General features: G+C 46.3%; 1 protein-coding gene across 2 annotated transcripts in view; it reads right to left on the bottom strand.

Moving 5' to 3' along the window:
* Nucleotides 1-19485, bottom strand: part of LOC114698983 — a 170251-nt gene that overhangs the window by 133407 nt on the left and 17359 nt on the right. The gene's annotated exons all lie outside the window — the stretch shown is intronic.

Here is a 19485-nt window from a genome sequence, read left to right as displayed (position 1 = left end):
AACTAACCATCCCAGCAGTTCGGGGGGGGGGGGGTCCTCACTGTGCACTTCTCCCTGCCCCAGCAGCACTACCAAGGCCAGCATTTGGGGAAAAAAAAGAACCTCCAGGGTTCGCAAGAGGCCTGGCTACCCCAGCAAGTGTCCAGATGAGTGAGTAGTTTACACATGAAGAACAGCTACTATGTAAGCTGCATCAGACTGCATGTTTGAATTGCTTTGAGACCTTAGCTATGGGGCGTCAGACTTAGGTTAGCTGGGGTGGGGGGGGGGAGAATTAATAATGATTACTAGGGAGTGAACTAGCCTGAGAGAGCCAGCATTTGTGGAGTTAGCCTTGGACATGATTAAGGAAGACCTTGTCCTCAGCCTCATGGCTATATTCTGTTTGTCCGGCTTTCATTTCTCCCTCCTCAACCTCCATTCAGCAGTGTGTACACTAGCAACTGTTGGGGCAGCATAAGGAGCCCAACGTCCTGATCTTCTGAGCAAAAACAGACCCATTCGGTAAAGAAAGCACGAGGCTACGGAGCTGGCACAATGGAAAACTTAACTCAGAGTAGACCTCTGAAAGCAAACCCCACTTAAGAACAGCTTACATTACAGCGACGTGTGTCTTAGACTCAAATTCATCGGACTCCCTCTTCCACACCAGTCAGCCCAACAACAGGCTGGTCTTCAGGAACGACTTCTGACATCCTCATTTTTGCTTAAGAGACGTGAAAGTGCCTCCCTTGTGAAAGACTGAGCTGTGCTGAACTGTGCTGAGATGAAGTGGGACTCACACAGTCCCTCAAACGCTCACTCGCTCGCTCGGGACAACGCCTGGAACCAGAGGTTTGGGGGAGCCCTACTAATTACAAGCAACAATGCCTTGAGCATTCCAGTTAATTAAAGGCTTGCCTCATGATTGCATTTGTAGCACTAAAAGCTTTTATTCATTCATTGATTCAACAAATAATCATGACAGCCAAGTGCCCGGCACTGTTCCCGGCCTCGTTTCTAATCACCCCACCCCTAAAATTCCACCTTCCAAGGATACTGTGCCTCTTACAGTGCCCATAACATGCAGTGTGTTCTCCAGTCTCCAGGCCTCTATACATGCTGTTCCCTCTGTCCTTCCCTCCCTCTGTAGAGAGAGCATGCACACAAGTACATGCATTGCATATACACATGCATACACACATTCTCTCTCTCTCTCTCTCTCTCTCTCTCTCTCTCTCTCTCTCTCTCACTCACACACACACACACACACACACACACACACACACACACACATTCTGTTTGTATGCCTCTCTCCTATATTTAAAACCATATTCTCTTTCCCTTGGCTAAAAGGGTCATAAAGCCCTTCCCCCCAACCACGCCCGCCCCCAGCACTGTGTGTCACTCAGGCTTATATGACTTCATGCTAGGACCTGTTTACATGTTTGGTCAAAATGTGTGAGTCTCGAAAAGCATCCTGTGGAAGGAGACAGACACGCTGCAACAGTAGACCAACAGTAAAGGCCAGCCTGGGAGCTCACAACAGGAAATCCTGTCACAGAGAGAGCAGACACGAGAAGAGCGGACAAGCCTGCAAAGGCATGCGAACACATGCAAAACGCATCTGCAGGCTGAAGAGAGAGGGGAGGCGGCAGGGCTCTGATTCTGTTCTCCTTCTTTTTCAGGGAGACAGAGAAGAGCTGGCAGGATGGCTCACCAGGCAAGGGCACTTGCTGCCAAGCCAGGCAACCTGAGTTTGGTAATGGATCCTACATGATGGAAGGAGAGAACTGACTTCTGTAAGTCATCCTCTGACCTCTACATACACCCCTGCTCCCCACTACACACACACATACACACACATACACACACACACGCACACACACACGCCTGAAAGCACATGCATACACACACACACACACACACACACACACACACACGCCTGCACACACATGCACACACACATGCACGCACACTCTCGCATAACACACAGTAAACAAATAAAAAAAAAAAATGTTAAGAGGACAAAAGGAACCTGTGCGCACACCTTTAATCAGCATCGGAGCAGAGCAGCGATCTGTGAGGGAGCAGCTGGCTACAATGAGTCAGAAAGCGCAAAGCTACACAGAGAAACCTGTCAAAAAAAAAAAAAAAAAAAAGAGGACAAAAGGAATTTGAAACAAATACAGTAAAGTATGAGACCCAGATTGCGACTGCGTGCTTGTAGATACTTGTTTTTTCTGATAACTGTTCCAAACACTCCACGGTTAGATCTCACATTGCAAATGAACTTACAAAGTAAGAGCAAGTGTTATAAAAAACAAATGTCTCCAGGTATATTTCCAGATCTTTTCTAGAATAGTTCATGCCTTCCTTGAAATGGATGACTGAGCAAGAGAGGAAGGTGAGGGGGTGAGGGATGGAGCAGGTGGGTGGACAGGTCAACACCAGAGATACAGACAGAAGAAGGGAGCCAAGGGCCACACCAAGCCACATAAAGTACTCAGGCTTTGGAGTTTAAAACCTCAACTCCGCCACCTCCTACAGGGACACTGTGGTTGAGGCCACCACATGAACTGCACAGCATGCAGTGTCAATGGCGCCCCCTGGTGTTGCACAGCGCCATGGCTCCGATGAACAAATGTCTGAAGTTCGCATTCCTTCAAGAGGCCAGTCTAACCTGCCCAGTAGGGACTTTCAGAAGGCTAGATGAGACAGTGTGTCTGAAGGGCTCAACCAGAGCCAGAGTATGGAGATGAACATGGTAACTGGAAATTAGGCATCATTCCAATGTTCATGTGCAGCAGCAATCCTAGATGATGTTGCCTTGCTACTGGGTAGCTAGAGGTTTTAAAAGCTGGCATTGCCCTATCTGAAGGATAAGAGAGGAACGATTCCATTACGTCTACCTGGCCAGTCTGGCTAACACGGGTGACTGGGAGTTTTCCAACAGACACCAGAACACAGTAAAGTGTGTCAGCCTTCGCACCCACAATTCTGGGGTTTACTGGAGCACCTGGGGGAGTAACCCCTGCCGCCACCCGAGCAGGTGGGCCTTCAGTGTGTCCCTAAACTCCCGTCTCTCCCACCCTTGAGGAAGCCAAGCAGCTTCTGCATTAGGCCAGAGCCCAAGTGGACTGACGTCGAACTGAGCCTCTCTCAGGGCCTAAGCTGAGATAGACTCTACCTGTGGGTGGAAAAAACAGCAAATGTCATCACAAAAAGGGCTGAGACGGACTCTGGTGGCTGTACTAGAAAGTGATATACATGCAACTCTTTGAATCCAGGTGCAATTGGGCTGGGCATACAATTGAGTTCTTAAAAAATGTTCATGGTTAAAGAAGAAGGTTGAAAACAATTAAAGAACAAGACCAGAAAATAGTGTAAAAATGGGAGAGGGAGGAAGAGAGAGAGAGAGAGAGAGGAGAGAGAGGGAGGGAGGGAGGGAGGGAGAGAGAGAGAGAGAGAGAGGAGAGAGAGAGAGAGAGAGAGAGTCTTCTCTTGAAACATTGTCTCCCTAGTGAAAACAACAGGGTTGTGGAGGAAGGGACGTCTCTCCTCCACTGGACAGATAGTGCAAGGCCAATGATGATGGTGACCAAGGGCTGGGGCAAGGGGCTAGTCTCCACTGGAGGGGGTCCTGAGACCCCTCCTGGAGCAAACAGCAAGAGGTAGTGTGAAGCTGGGTAGAGACAGGTCAGCCACCCAGTGAGAGATGGCGCGAGGTGGAACTTCACATGCCGAGTGGGGGGCATGGTGTGGAAGGAGACACGCCCAGCAGCTACTCAGACACAGACATGCCCTTTACCCACAGAGCAGGAAGCCGCTCTTCCCTGCCTATGATGAGAAGCAGAAGAAATAAGGTTTGGATGAGATGGAAAAGCCTTCGCAATATAAAGACATGAAGAGAAAATGAAGAAAATCCCTGCCAGTCACAGCTCAAGAAAACAGAAGATGGTTGAGTTGTAGACAACAACCAGGCCACCCTCCTCTAAATTACTTGCTGAGGGCAGGTGGGCACAGACAGGTTCTCTCTCTCTCTCTCTCTCTCTCTCTCTCTCTCTCTCTCTCTCTCTCTTAGGGCAGGTGGATATAGACAGGAGTTCTCTCCCTCTCTTAGGGCAGGTGGACACAGACAATTGCTCTCTCTCAGGGCAAGTGGGCATAGACAGGTGCTCTCTCCCTCTCTTAGGGCAGGTAGGCACAGACAGATTCTCTCTCTCTCTCTCTCTCTCTCTCTCTCTCTCTCTCTCTCTCTCTCAGCAGGTGTACACCAACAGACACTTTTGTAAAAGTGGGATCGTAATTGGTTTCATTTTATTCCATAGTAGAACAGGTTAATAATGCACCTTTAGTGTGGCAATGTTTTCTAGCAAATGTTCTAATTAGGAACCCAAACTAGCTTTCTATGATGTCAAAACTGTCCAGATGTGGGTAGACCCCAAAGACCATCTGGAACCTGGACTTGTGCCCAGGCCGCAGTGGACTGTCCTTCATTAGACCTCTGCACCCCACCTAGGGTGATGGAGAGTTACAGGCCGGGCACCCTGTGAAACGCTATCCTCCAGTTTTCTGCTCAGACATCTGATTTTATGTTTTTGTTTTTTTTTTTTTATCTTTTTTGCCACTGGCCATATTAATAAAACTTCATGGGAGGGTTTCTTTTTCTGGTGCCGTGGGGTGTAGAGTTATTTAACTATGTATTGCAGTCTGTCTGTGCCTGTATGCCAAACACTCACACAAAGAACAGCAGGAGGTCAGTCCTACCCGGATTTATTTTCACCTATAAACTAGCTCAGTTGGGAAGGAAGAAGCTTTTTTAAAAGGCAGGAACAACTTCAGAATCTAGAGGGGGGGAATTGCAGAGGGGTGGGCAGAGAAAACCAAAAGTGGAATTTAACTTCAATCATAAAGCACCCCCAAGTGGACATTGTTTAAATTACATTGAGAAACTCTTACCATTGTAATCAAGATTGAAGGCACAAATGCTCTGGGGATGGGCAGCAGTGAGCTGGCTTATCCATGGTTTTGTACATAATTTAACAAGACCAACAGCTGGGGAAAAGTATTCCATAAATGTTAAAAAAAAAATAGATTCTGCAAATCCGCTCTCCTGGCTTCCTGGGACTTAACTGGGTCTGGATGCTGCCTGTGGTTATACAAGGATGAGATGGTCCTGGAGCCACAAGAATCCCCCTGGGGCCCTTCTAGAAAGCTCCCTGGTCCATTTAATTGTATTCCTTACTCCACCATCAGGACTGATTATACTGAACTACTCAGCACCCCTGTTAAACCTGTCATTTAGATTCCAGAACAAATTAAGTTCCTTGACGGCTCTGCTTTTTCTCACTATTAAAATATTCATATCTACTCTAACAACCTGATTTTAAAAAAAAAAAAAAACTGGCTAAAAGCTTTGCGGGTATCCCCTATAGGAAGTGCCATTTTTAATGAACCCACAGGCATTATAAATAAAAAATAGCTGGTCTTAATAAAGAATTGATAGAGCAACTCTGGCCCCAGAGAGGTGTCAACACAACCTTGGGAGACCCTTTTCCAAAGAGGAGCTGGAGCCTGAAGACCGCTGAACAAACAGTGAAAGAATCTGTGCACGTTCTGAATGTGTTTCCTTAAAATACCGGGGTCTCAAGGAGGGTAGACGGTAAGGTGGCAAGAAGGACCTCCTAGGGGTGGATAGAAGGGGAGGAGGCATGGGTATAGAGCTGCAGCCAATAATCCACAGAGTTTACCAGACTAGGCACTGTCCTCCCACCAAGTCTGGAAAACAGGCAGAATAGCGTCCTTGTTACAAATGAAGGCAGACCCTGTATGTGAGCAGGAGGTGGAAGGGTCTGAATCCCAGGCAGGCCTCACACTAGGTCAGAGTTCTAGCCACTAAAGACTACACGTCTGTAGAAATGCTGCTTAGACCTCCTTACTCTCCCACTTCAGTCACTTGGAGGAACCAAATTTGGGGCATAAAGTCAGCAAGCATGACACTTGCTTGTCTTGAGGCTGACGAGTCTTGGTGGGGAAACCATCACTTAAAACAGACCTTCTTCCAAGGTTCCAACCACCCTGCCTGCAGCGTGGCCTTCTTCCTTCATCTGCTGAGACGCCACCCCAAGACCCACAAAGAAGTGCTGGACCCAGGATGCTAAGCTTCAGAATATAAATGAAGTACATCCTCACACTGAATCACGACTCTACCTTTTGGATCATGATGAGACCAACCAACTTCTCTAACTTCTTTAAGCCTGCAAACTCATCCATTTAACAGGGATGGCAGCCTTGTCCCAAGGGACACAAGATAGCCCCTAACAGCCACTTGACTGAAAGGTAACTTAGACAGAATGTAATTAATTATGTGCTTACGACAATAGCACTTGCCATAAGAGAATTTCCAGAAGAAAGCTGGTTTAGAGCCTGGCCATCTGTGGCAACAGAAAGCCTGTGCCCCACTGGTGTCCTGGACCACCCAGAGATCTGTTCCTCACCTCCCGAGAGGTTCCCATGCCAGGGTCCCCGCCCCACTCTCCTCAGGTGACCACAGCTCTGAAAGCCTTTCATGGCCTGTTCCTGGGGTGCAGCGACAGGGGAGTGGAAAGAGTGAGCTTGGCTTTTGGATTCCAGTGCACTCACTGGGAAGGCACTGCACATGTGAGGTGCCTCACTTCATTCGGAACCTTCTTCCCCCAAATTGTGGGGACAGAAGGATAGACAGGGCAGCCTGACCTGAGGCAAGCCAGTGCATCTAAAAGAAAACAGAGCCAGCGATCTTGGAGAAAGGGAGCCATGTCCTCAAGTACAAGTGGGCCAGATTAACAAGGCTTTCTTCAATCTTACTGGGCTGCTGGACTGCAAAACTGCCAGGGTTGTCTGTCTGTCTGTCTGTTTGGAGGTGGGGGTCTGCATTTGTGTCTGTGTGTATGTATGTGTACATGTTCGTGTGTGTATATGTGTGTATGTGCATGTGTGTACACATGTATGTAGAGGCCAGAGGTTGGTGCTCGGTGTCTTTGGTCTTTGTCAATCACTCTCCATCTTATTTTGGGGGACAAGCTCTCTCACTGACCCTGGAACTCACCAATTTAACTAAACTGACTAACCCCAAAATGTTGGGGATCCTCCTGTCTCCACTCTCCCAGCTCTGGGATTACAGCTTGGGGAATCTGAACTCAGGTCCTCAGGCTTGCACAGAAAACAGTTTATCAGCTGAGCCATCTCCCTGGCCCCTAACTATCACATTATGTTGTCTTTGTTTTTTAAGTGATATTTTCTAGAATGCCAGCATTCCAGGCTCCTTGGCCAGGTGCATTCAAGCCCTGGGCAGATGGTACATTCACCCCCTTACAGCTGAGTTTGGGGGGTTGTTGTTTGATCTGTAAGGCATGGGTAGTGGTAATCATACCCTGTAAAGTAGCTGTGGGAATTAAAGGGAATAATCCATGTAAAAGGGCCAATAGGAAATATTTATCTCGTATTACCGGACAAAAACAAGGGCTGTTGAAACACAGCTCCCAACGAGAATGCCACAGATGCCGGCGTTCCTAAGACAGCTCATATTTCATCCACAGAGCAGTGGTTTGCAGTGAGTTTTGTGACAACTTGAACTGCTGGGAAAAGAAGTTGTCTTTGAACCCTTAATCAGCTGGCTATGTCCAAAAATTATTTTAAAAATACATATATATGTATCTATGTATGTATATATAAATACTGGGCCTCTTACAGAGATTGCTCCGCACCACGAGCTATAATTTTCCTCATTTACTACATCTAATGGGAGTCAATGTGTTTAAATGCATGCCTCTCACAGCACCATGTAACAAGTTCCTTAGGTTCCGGCGTGAGGGACCCAAGGCCATCTTATACCTCCCCCTGCCCAGGGCCCCAGTCAATGTCTAATTGACAACAGGGATCTTCATTCTGTGACAGCCATTTCCAGTGGGCTGCTGGAGTCATAAAGGAGAAAATCTGAGGATGGACAGATGTTAAAGATCCAACTCTGGCCTCACCTCTAACAAGAGGGAGCAGTCAGGGCTGCTCTTGCCCAAAGGTAACCTCTTCCTTAATCCATTCAGCGGTTCCACTGGGTTTATAAAGTTCCCATTGATAAAGCAATTATAAGGAAAGGATTCTCAGGAGATCTACTGTGCAGAGTATCTCATCTTTCTATAGCAAAAATAATTAATTTATCTTTAAAAAAGTATATGCCCTACTGGGATGAAATAAGCCAGATTACATAGTTTGAAAGTCACTTTAAAATTAAGAGTGGACGAATACTCCATGAGGAGGAGATGTGACTCCTTTGCACACTCAGTAGAATGGGGCCTGTAGTGGCATTTGCTCCACCCGTGACCTTGAGCTATACGGCCCAGAGGAAGTGCTGCTTCTTGCCATTGTATAGGACCTCCTAGAAGGAAAGGCCCCTTCTCCCTGTTTCCTGCTGGTGTGATGGAACCACCAGGTGGGTTTGCTCCTGGTCAGAACAGAGCACAGCTCCAGCTGTCTACTCAGTTCTGTATTCGTGAGTATATTTCCTCAATTTATCCTAATAAATGTCCCTAATATTCCTTAAGCAGACTTCCGTGGATTTCTCCCATTATGGGCCTAAGTGTTTTAACTGAGAATAATAAGTGCTGACAACAAGAGAGAGGAGACAGACCACCCTACACTGCCGGTGCATCCACTTTGCAAAAACTGTCCAAGAGTTCCTCAGTCAGTCAGATCAAAAGTTAGCACCGGGATCCAGCAGGATTCCACCACTAGACCTGCACCCAAAGGAAATGAAATCAGAAAGACGCACAAAATCCGTACACAAATGCCTAGCAGCACCATTCCAAGCAGCTCCTAACAGAACAACTCTAATGTGGGATTCCAATGCGGTGAAATATTACTGTGACCACAAAAAGGAATCGGGCACTGAAACATATCACTGTACAGAAGGAACTTGGCATCTTCATGCTGACAAGAGAAGTAACCGCAATACAGAACACGACTCCATTTGTATGGATTGTCTAGGAGTAAAGTATGGGTTGAAGCAAGCAGCGTTTCTTTTCAGGGTGACAATGTTCTAAGTTCTCATGTGGTCTAAAGACCACTCAATAGTATACTTCAAATGGGCATGAGGAGCATTTTGACTGTGGCATGTGGATTGCATTTTGATAAAACTGTTACACACCACACACACACCCCAAAATGGAAGTGAACAATTTGAATGGAAAGGGACTTTGAACTTGTACAAAGAGGGAATGGCCCTGGTCAAGGAGCATGACTAGAGTGGCCCACCAGCCTCTGAAGAGGAAGAGGTCAGCAAGATGACATCAGAGGGCATGACAGACAGCCCAGCTGATGATGACCCACCAGACTGGAATAAACAGCCCTTGGCAAGGACCTGGACTTCCTCTTATGTTATGATACCAGGTTATCTCCACCCCATCTCCACCCTGGCTCACCCACACTAGGGCCAGCTCCAACAAAATCACCCCACACAGGCAGGTGACTTAAGAGAGTTTGGCAAGCCAGGACTCACCCGGGAGGGAGCCTCTTGCCTTGCTCTATAATGGAGGCCGCAGTGTCCATGGCCCAGACACAGATCCTGTAATCTAAGTCATGCCAGGAATCTACTTTTCTGTTGTGGGTTTTTGGTTTTTGTCTCCTTCAGTTTCTGTCCTCAAACTAGACCTAAGAACTCTGACCTCTAAGCAACCACCTACTTGAAAATAGTTCTTGAAGAAAACAATTTTTTTAAAAAAAAATCACACTTTTCAATAAGACTTTTTGCCTTCATGAAAAGACAATCTATTAAAACTGATTTTTTTTCACTCATTTGTATTGGGGTATTTTTTGTTTAGGTTTTTTTTTTTGTGTATGTGTGTAGGTAGGTATGTGTGTGTGGTATGTGTGGTATCTGTGTGGTGTTTGTATGTAGTGTGTGGTATATGTGTGGTGTATGTGTGGTATGTGTGTGTATGTGTGTGTGGTATATGTGTGATGTTTGTGTGTAGTGTGTGGTATATGTGTGGTGTGTGTGCGGTGTATGTGTGTGTATGTGTGTGTGGTGTGTGTGGTGTTTGTATGTAGTGTATGGTATATGTGTGGTGTGTGTGTATGTGTGTGTGGTGTGTGTGGTATCTGTGTGGTGTGTGTGCGGTGTGTGTGTGTGTGTGTGTGTGTGTGTGTGTGTGTTATATATGTGTGGCACATGCCATGTGTGTGTGAACTTTGCATAATCTGTGTTCACCTTCCGCCTTGTTTGAGGCAGGCTCTCTCTTCCGGCTCTGCTCCTGCACTGCACACTCCAGACTGGCTGTGTCTCCTGTGTCCACATCCCATTTCACTGGCAGAGCATTGGGATTACAGGTGCATGCTACTGTCTCCAACTTGTTTAAACCACATAACACCTTGGCTGTGACTGGTGGTGACCCCTTCCTCACAGACAGGAAGTGTTGGTACTGTGAGAGTGAGTTTCCTGCTCCAGGACTCTTGGAAAGGCAGCTTACACCAAAGTCCTTCAGCTACCGTAAAATAGATCTCCAAGGACTCAAACAGGTGGCATTTCAGCTGTAATGCAAACTGAGATTTTAGGCCCTTTCTAACAAGAAGGGACCTGAAAGTCATGAGGTCAGAATCTTTGCAGGGGTAACCTAGTGCCATAAACTAGAGAGACCCCACAAACCTGCTGGAGGCTGTGCCCTGAGCAGGAACAGTCAGAGATGGGGACATCAGTGACACCAAGCCCAACCCCCACACAAACTGTTAACCTCACAGGAAGTGGCAGGACATCCCCATAGCTCTTGCTGTCCCCACTTTCCAAGCTGTTAGTAACTATCTTCACAATTCAGCCAGGAGCTCACACTTGCATGCCACTGGCTTTGGGATTTCCGAGAACTGTGAGATATCAGTGACAATCCCTCCTGGCTGTCCCCATCAGCAGTTCCCTGCCTGCCCAGTCCTTCACCAAGAAACCAAATGTGGCCCAGCAGTCTCGTGGCAGGACACAGGCGGCAGGATCTGGATTTACTGAAGAAGGGGAGTTCTCCCATGGGAAGAAGGTGGACTCTTTCTGGGGGATGTCTCTCAGCGGTGTCCTTGGTGAAAGAACAATGCAATCGGGCAGCAGGAAAATGCAAGGTTTCCGTGGGAATATTGGTGACTGTGTGCCTGTTCCGTCAGGTCCTGCCAAGACCTCAACCAAACCAGCTAACGCTTCTAACGCTCAGCTCTGTCCCCCCACAGTGGGAGGAGCCTCACTTTCCTTTCAGTAAAAGGCCTCAGCTTCACTCAACTCTGTTCTGTGTAAGCTGTGGCCATCACCATGTCTAGGGAGGACAGTGATACTGACCCCCAAACACACCCACCTGATGATATCGACAGCCATTGCACATCGCACACTAACCAAGAGTGCTGCCAGCTTCTTTTACTTGAACCCCCCGCCCAGTCCAAATTCTTCTAAGGAAGTGTATCATTTCTCCATTCACAGCAGAGAAAGACAGGCATAGAGACACATGGCCTCCAGCTAGCAAGCAAGGATGCTGCTTCTTGATTTTGGGCAGTCCAAGGAGGTCTACCAGATAGTCTCTTTTCATTTTGAACTCTTCAAGTGGACGGCACCAAGTGCAAAGTTTAAAATGGGAAGACAAGGGACTGGAGAGATGGCTCAGTGGTTAAAAGCACTGGCTGCTCTTCCAGAGGTCCTGAGTTCAATTCTTAGCACCCACTTGGTGCTCACAACTGTCCATAACTATAGTCCCATGGGATCAGATGTCCTCTTCTGGTGGGCAGACAATGTACATGCAGACAAAACACCCATATACATAAAATAGATAAATAAATCTTTAAAAAAAATAAATAAAATGGGAAGAAGTGGTTGACTTCTAGAATGGGCAAGAGAAGTAGACTTTGTTCTGTTTTAAGGCTGGAGCAGATGACAGGGATTTGTTACCATAGTTTTAAATAGCTGTATTTATCAGTAAAGATACTGTGCGTGCTCTTGGGCTCTCTTTATCTTCTATCCAGAAAGTATTCGACTCTTCCAGAAAGCCTTGCGCCTCCCTCCGGCTGCTGGCTCAGACTGTTTCTTGAGCTCTAATGTTGCACTCTCATCAGACTGGAAGGGGCTGTGTCTACAGTGATCAGAAAGAAAAAGGGCTTGCTCTGTGTAAACAGCTACAAAGTAATGGATTTCTGCAAGAAGAAGCATGCATGTTTTTAAGTCTAGGACAACAGTCTTTTGAGATGCATGCATCCTCATCCAAGGAGAAAAGCTCAGAGCAGGGGGTCAGCTTTTACCCAGTCTAACTGTGATTCAGGATCAGAGGTCATCCAAGGTTAGCCATCCATCACTCCCCACTCCTAAAGCCAGGTAACACTGTTTATAATTACGGGCTATAGTGGTACCTGTAATCACAGCACCTAGAAAGTGGAGGCAGGAGGATCAGGAGCTCATGGTCATCCTTGGCTATGTAGAGAGTTTGAGGGCAACCTGGACCACAGGAGACCTTGTCTCAGAAACAAAACAAAACAAACTCATCATCATCGTCATCATCATCATCTCAGACTATAGATGCCCTTCTGGTCAGTAGATTCAGGAAGACTCAAGGGAAAGCCCTCAAAGTTGATTGAGCTACTAGAAGTCTAGAGGCCATCCCTTTAAATGAGGCAAACACACCCAAAGCCCGTGTTTGCCACAATTCTCAGTATCAAAGCTTTACTCACCTTAGTGGACAATGGTTTGTCATCACAGTGGACAATGAGTAGTCAAAAGTGCGCTTTCCAGTAAGGCCTTTCAAACCTTTGGTGGGCTGGCCCTACTTTCCATGTCTCTCCTCACCCAACACTGCACCCTAACCAAACAGCTGCCTATCTGTTCTGGTAGCTCCTATATGGTCACAGTGCTGGCATAGGCAGGCAGCACCATGACCAGTTCCCTGAAGTCAATCTTGTTCTTTTCCTCTCTGGGACTAAACGTGGGCCAATGCCTCCGACTCCCCATCTCATCCCTCTGGCCAGCCTCTTCCCTTTTTCTAAGAATCGGCTCCAGAGTCTTCCTCACCTCATCATGTGACCCTCTCCCTGTGCTGCATACAGGATGTTGTCGCACTGCCCCAAAGATCCCAAGAAGGATGGAAGGGAAATGATGCTTGGTTCTGCTTTCACGGTCCAGCTGTCGCTCTGAACAAGTGTGACTCTTCTAAAGAAGCCACTTTGTCCATGTCAAGAGAGAAGGTTGGGAAAGCTCTGTTAGGAAAGTGTTTGCAAGAGAGGACCTGTGATCGATCCCCAAAACCCACATACAGAAAGAAGTTGGCGTGGTGGCCTGTGCTTGCAGTCCCAGCCCTGGAGAGGGAAAAGTCACTGGTTAGTCAGCCCACTTGGCAAGTTTCGGGCTGATGAGAGGCCCTATCTCAAAAACAAACAAAAGGAAAGAAGTTAGCAGTACCTGAGAAATGGTACCTGGGCTTGCCTCTGGCCTCCACAGTCCACACACATGAACCACCTTGACAAGCATACACACACACACACACACACACACACACACACAGGATAGCAGGTAGGTTTATAGCATTAATAACCTTTTTAAGAGAATCAGAACTGCATAAAACTTCCCAGAGCACCCCACTTAAAGCGGAGTCGGTTCCAGTCTCCTGGAATTCTGACTGTGTCTGGAAGTCAGGGCTGAAAGGGAGCTCAGGTCATCTTGGCCTCTCCATTTAGTGAGGACGCCTATCAAAAAGACAAAGAGGAAGTGGATGCAGCTCATCTCTAAACCCACTGAGGCTCCCTGCATTGCTGCTATGACTTCCAGCCCATGCTTTGTGTAGACACAGGCCATCTCTGGCCACCTCCAGTCACCAAAGGAGGAGAAGGGAAGGTCTTAGGGGAACCTTCAATCCATGTCCTCTGAATATTGTTCATAGGTGTGGCACCATCTCCTTTTGTCCTGTTTCATGCTACCTTTACTTCATTATCACTCTTTTCTTTAACTCACTGTTTAGAAGCATAAATATCTAGTTTAATCACAAGTGAAGCCAAATGGATTTGGTATGCTAATTGTAGTCTTTCCTTAGCATCCTTAATAGGAATGTCTACTGATGTGCCTGCATCCATATGCTGGTGTGTGTGTATGTGTGTGTGGTGTGTGTATAGTGTGTGTATGTAGTATGTGTGTGGTGTGTATATGTGGTGTGAGTGTGGTGTGTGTATAGTATGTGTGTGGTGTGTATATAGTGTGTGTGTATGTGTGGTGTATATGTGGGGTGTGGGTATGTGATATGGGTGTGTGTGTGTGGTATGTGTGTGTGTAGTGTATGTGTGGTGTGTGTGTGTGTGGTGTGTGCTGTGTGTGTAGTGTGTGTGTATGTGTGTATTCATGCAGATACATGTACAGATTCTTTCTGTAAGTGACACTAGGTGAGGTCTTCCATTGTTCTCCACTTTGTTTTTTGAGAAGGAGTTTCCACCCAGACAAGAGCTCACCAGTTGGTTAGACGGGACAGTCAGGAGCTCCAGGGATCCGTAGAGACCTGAACTTGGGTCCTCATGCTTGTGGGGCAGGCACTCTCCTGACTCAGCCATCTCCCCACCGCTACACAGCTCAGCACAGAAACCAAAACTACTGTGAATCACTTCAAGTCAGCCTGCCTGCCTTTCTGGCACCCACCGAGCAGGAACTGAGTCCCTCCAGAGACACTCACTGCTCTTCCCCCTTGTCTCTATCCACTCTTCCACCGGCACATATCTTAGCTGAAATGCCAACCAGTGAAGCATATACGGATCCAACCTGAAGCTCATCTCACAATAGTAGTTTCTTTCATTAACAGTTGTTTTTTTTTTAATCAGCCCCTAGACTAGGTCACTCTGCCTCCCACACATTTGATCTGTGTCTATGTGTGAAATAATCTTTTGCCCTAATGTTCTTCACTAACAACCAAGAAATTAAGAACAAACAGCAAAAATAAAAAAAATAAATAAACAGAAAAACAGTACCTAAGAAAATACTGGTGACTCCATCTTAACGGTCTATGGGTGACGTACAACTGTATCCAGCATAATGCATGCAAATTCATAACAGGACATGGGTGAGTTATTTTCACACTGTCACTCGTCACACAAATTACATGGGTTTCTATTAGCCGCTTAATTCACAGATATATTTTTTTAAAATACACAAATTCTACTAGAAATTTCTGCCTCATTTCTGGGTCTCTTGGGGAAGATAGAAACCCATCCACAAAATCACCAAAGAATTTAAGATTTAGGGAAAGCCCACATTCCATAGACAGGATTTCTACTGCCAAGGTAAATACTGTGGGGAAAAGTCATAATCAAGGACCCAAACATCTTCAGAAAAGGAGACAGGGGCCTGAGACCGTGTGAGAAGTCTGAATCTAGATGTCCTCTGGGAGAAGGAATAGCAGGGGTCAGCTGCGTGGTTTCCAAGTCCGCCATCGCAGGGGAAGGTGAGGCTGGTGAGGGACGGCTCCGGCTGTCTGCTTTATGTCATTCTCCTGGACTGGACAGAACAGAGCCTTCCACATGTGTCCCTGAGGAGAGTGACTGGGGACTGTAGACTTCTGTTGCTAGGGGCGGTGGGGCCTATGGATGCAGCTGTTTGACTAAATTCAGCCTCGGGCTTTGTTCTGTTTTAGGAAACTAGCAGATGCTTCTGAGAACTGACCTGGTTTAATCCACAGCCAGACTGTCTTAGAGCTGGCCAATGTTGTCACCCATCTCAGACATACCCAATATCGATCCCACATTGTTCCAAGCAGCTGCTGTTAATGTATATGAACACGTGGAAGAAGAATCAGACAGAAGACGCCCAGAATCTCTATCAAGAGCAGTGAGAACTTTGTTCATGACCATCGATGGGGCCTTGAGTGAGTTACGACTTTCGCTGGGACTCGGTTGTCTTGTTTGTTAGGAAGAAAAAGGAAAGAGAAACAATGGGTTGGCTTTTGCCAGGAGCCAGCTCTGAGCCAGCTGAGCTACCTCAGACACTGTATTGAACAGAATTGTGAATCCGTGTAAATGCCACATTTGATTAGTAACGTCTGCTGCCACCACAGGCAGAGGGACAAGAGCAGGCATATCATCTACTTAGCATCTTTGGACTACAACATCTCTAAGTCTCCTCCCTGTTCAAATTATTGGAATATAATGGCCCTAGCCCAACCATGTAAGTAAATGTAGTCCCTTTTTAAAATGAAAATAGAAGGATTCACCTTGGAACATCAGAGACCTCATTTTGCCATTGAGTGACTGGTTTTTATCAAACAATTTAATCTCCCTGAGTTTCTGTTTCCTCGTCTTCAAACTAAGAACAAAAATGTTTAACTACATGTAGCCTATATAACAATCTTTCATTTTCCCAGTACCAGGGATTGAACACAGAGCCTTGGCCATGCTAGGCAAGCACTCTACTCCTGAGCTACACACACAGGTCTTAGAGAATGCAGGAGAATGTACAAGGCCTGCTTTGGACACACAGGTCTTAGAGAATGCAGGAGAATGTACAAGGCCTGCTTTGGACACACAGGTCTTAGAGAATGCAGGAGAATGTACAAGGCCTGCTTTGGACACACAGGTCTTAGAGAATGCAGGAGAATGTACAAGGCCTGCTTTGGACACACAGGTCTTAGAGAATGCAGGAGAATGTAGAAGGCCTGCTTTAGACGCCGCCTATGGTGATATTCAATTAAACAGGAGCTACTCTCATTATTTTCATCACCACTGTTGGTCAACCCCAAACTGGAATCACTACATATTCTAACATGATTAATAAAAGATGCTTACGGTGAGGGCTAGTTGTCGTTTTTGTTTTGTTTTGTTTTTTTTCCAAGAAAATAACCCTGAGCTCCCCCTCACAAAATGCTGTTCAAATATTTATCATAGAAAATTACAAAAATGCATCAAAGTAGGGACTATTACAATAAATTCCCATGGGTCTCTCACCATGCTTTCAGAATCAGCCATTCAAGGCTGGTCTTGTTTCCTTTACATCCTCACTCACCTGCCTCTCCTCAGAGCCCCCTGGATTTTCAAAAGTAGATTCTACAGCACCTTCACCTGTTAGTGATACATCACAAAGCAATAGGTTTGTAATTTTTTTATAATTATAAAAGCGGTTTAAGCAGATGAAACGACAACTTCAAAGCATGATTAGGAAATTGTTCCTTCACATCCACGAAGAACATTCCAGAAAAGTCACTAGCAAGTGTATTATTTTTAAAAACAATAATCAGGCTGGCTTAGGAGGCCCCATGAGGACAGAAGTGTGTATGATTTATTATGCTACACGAAGTGAGTTATTTCATTCTTCCAGATATTTATGACACTGTTAAAACACTGAATACATCAACATCAAAATTAATCATGAATAATATTTAATTAGTGCTTGACAAGGATCAATTTGGCAACTCTTTTTGTTCTTTCTCCTTCCCCTGAATAGAAAAATACTCATAAACTAAAGTGTTTTATTTTTCCCATCTGCTTCTGGTAAAGTGCATCCCTGAATGGCTAGCTTGCTTGAGAGCCTCTGAACTTTCATATACCCAGGTAATTAGACTCAGATGCAGTCCGACTGGGATTGTAAATCAGGCTTGTGTGTGTGAGCAGTGAGCAGGCCGCTCACACCAGGAAGGGTGTTGCCACTCCTCACAGACCTGCCTGGCTCAATAGTAACTGCCACGACACAGGGTTCCTGCTCTCGCCTCACTGCCCATCAGAAAGCAACAGCCAGGAGCTTCCTTCTTCATTTACAAAAGAAACACAATCCTCTAGGGAATTCAAGCCAAAAGAAAGAAAGAGAGAGAGAGAGAGAGAGAGAGAGAGAGAGAGAGAGAGAGAGAAGAGAGAAAGAGAGAAGAAGAAGGAAGGAAGGAAGGAAAGAAGAAGAAGAAGGAAAGAAAGAAAGAAAGAAAGAAAGAAAGAAAGAAAGAAAGAAAGAAAGAAAGAAAGAAAGAAAGAAAGAAAGAAAGAAAAAGAAGAAAAGAAAGAAGTCTGCCCAGCAGCAGGCTATGAGGCCAAGACACCCGGAAGGTCCACAGCAATGGCACCTTTAGGTTGTTGACATCCAAAGCACTTGGTGTCCCAAAAGAACTTCACCAGTGCTGTGCACCACTTCCCAACTGGGGCATTTCCTTCTACAGGGAACAGATTTGGAGAACTTTCCATTTATTGTTTTGCAATAATAAGTGCAATTGCTTAACTTTGAAAAAAAACAGCAATATGTACACTGTGGAGACAAAGGCTTCTGGAGTTTTGATTTCTAAAAGAAAATGCATTTTTTTGTTTAAGGTTTTGTTGAGTGAAGGAGAGATTGAAGAAGGAGGAGGAGGAGGAAGAGGAGGAGAGGAGAGGGGAGGGGAGGGGAGGGGAGAGGAGAGGAGAGGAGAGGAGAGGAGAGGAGAGGAGAGGAGAGGAGAGGAGAGGAGAGGAGAGGAGAGGAGAGAGGCAGACAGAGAATGTGAGCTGGTGCCTGGATGTGTGGCCCCTGTATGTCACGTTACTTTGTGGATGTCAGAGGACAATCCAGGCGTTGCTTCTCTCCTCGCCTTCACCCTGTCTGAGACAGTCTCCTGTTGGTCCCTGAGCTTCCCAAGAGTTTCCTGTCTCCACCTCCCAACTCCTCATAGAAACACTGGGGATACAAATGCACATTACAGCACCTGGCTTTATGCGGGTTCTGGGGATCTGAACTCAGGTCTCAGAACGTACACTGCAAGTACTCTGCCTACTGTAAGGATTCATCTCAGTGACCAACTTGATGAGACTTAGAGTCGCACAGGAAACAAGCCTGTGGGCACGCCATCTTGGTTAGGTTAACTGAAGCTGGAATCACTGTGGGTGGCACCATTCCCTAGGCTAGGATCCGGGACTGCAACTGTAGGAAGTGAGCTGAGTATTACCACCAATCATTCTTTGTGTCCTGACTGAACGCTACCTCACGCTCCCGCCGCTATGGCTTCTCAACCACTGTGAACTGTCCCTTGAACTGTGAACCCGTTCCCTTAAGTTTCTCTGTCAGCAGGTTTGATCACAGCTATAGGAAAAAAGTGCTAACAACTGAGCCATCTCCTCAGCCTCAAAAGGAAGCATTAAATGCTTGGCATGTACTTGGAGGGAGGGTATCCACCTAAGAGGACTTCTTTTCTTTAAGTATGTCTTGTGCCAGAGAAACTTGGTTGAAAGGCTTCCTAGAGTCAAGATGTAACGCTGTAGGAGACCTAGAGCATGGGGAATCGGCTAACATATTGAGTTCCATGTCTCGCATCTAGGACACCTCGTGTCTAATACAAGCCTCCCAACAACCTTGAGTTTGAGCTGAGATGGTCTTGTGAGGTTTTCAGAACCACTCAGCTCAGCTCAGTCTTTTCTGGCTCGGTCTGCATGGCTCACACTGATCCTCCAAATGGATCTTCCATCCCCATAACTGTAACAACTGACATTCATGGAACACTATTGGGTAAAGACTTTATGGGCATCACCTCGATTCTCAGT

Source organism: Peromyscus leucopus, chromosome 4, assembly GCF_004664715.2.
Source record: "Peromyscus leucopus breed LL Stock chromosome 4, UCI_PerLeu_2.1, whole genome shotgun sequence".
NCBI lineage: Eukaryota > Metazoa > Chordata > Mammalia > Rodentia > Cricetidae > Peromyscus > Peromyscus leucopus.
This window is presented reverse-complemented; position numbering and strand designations above follow the sequence as displayed.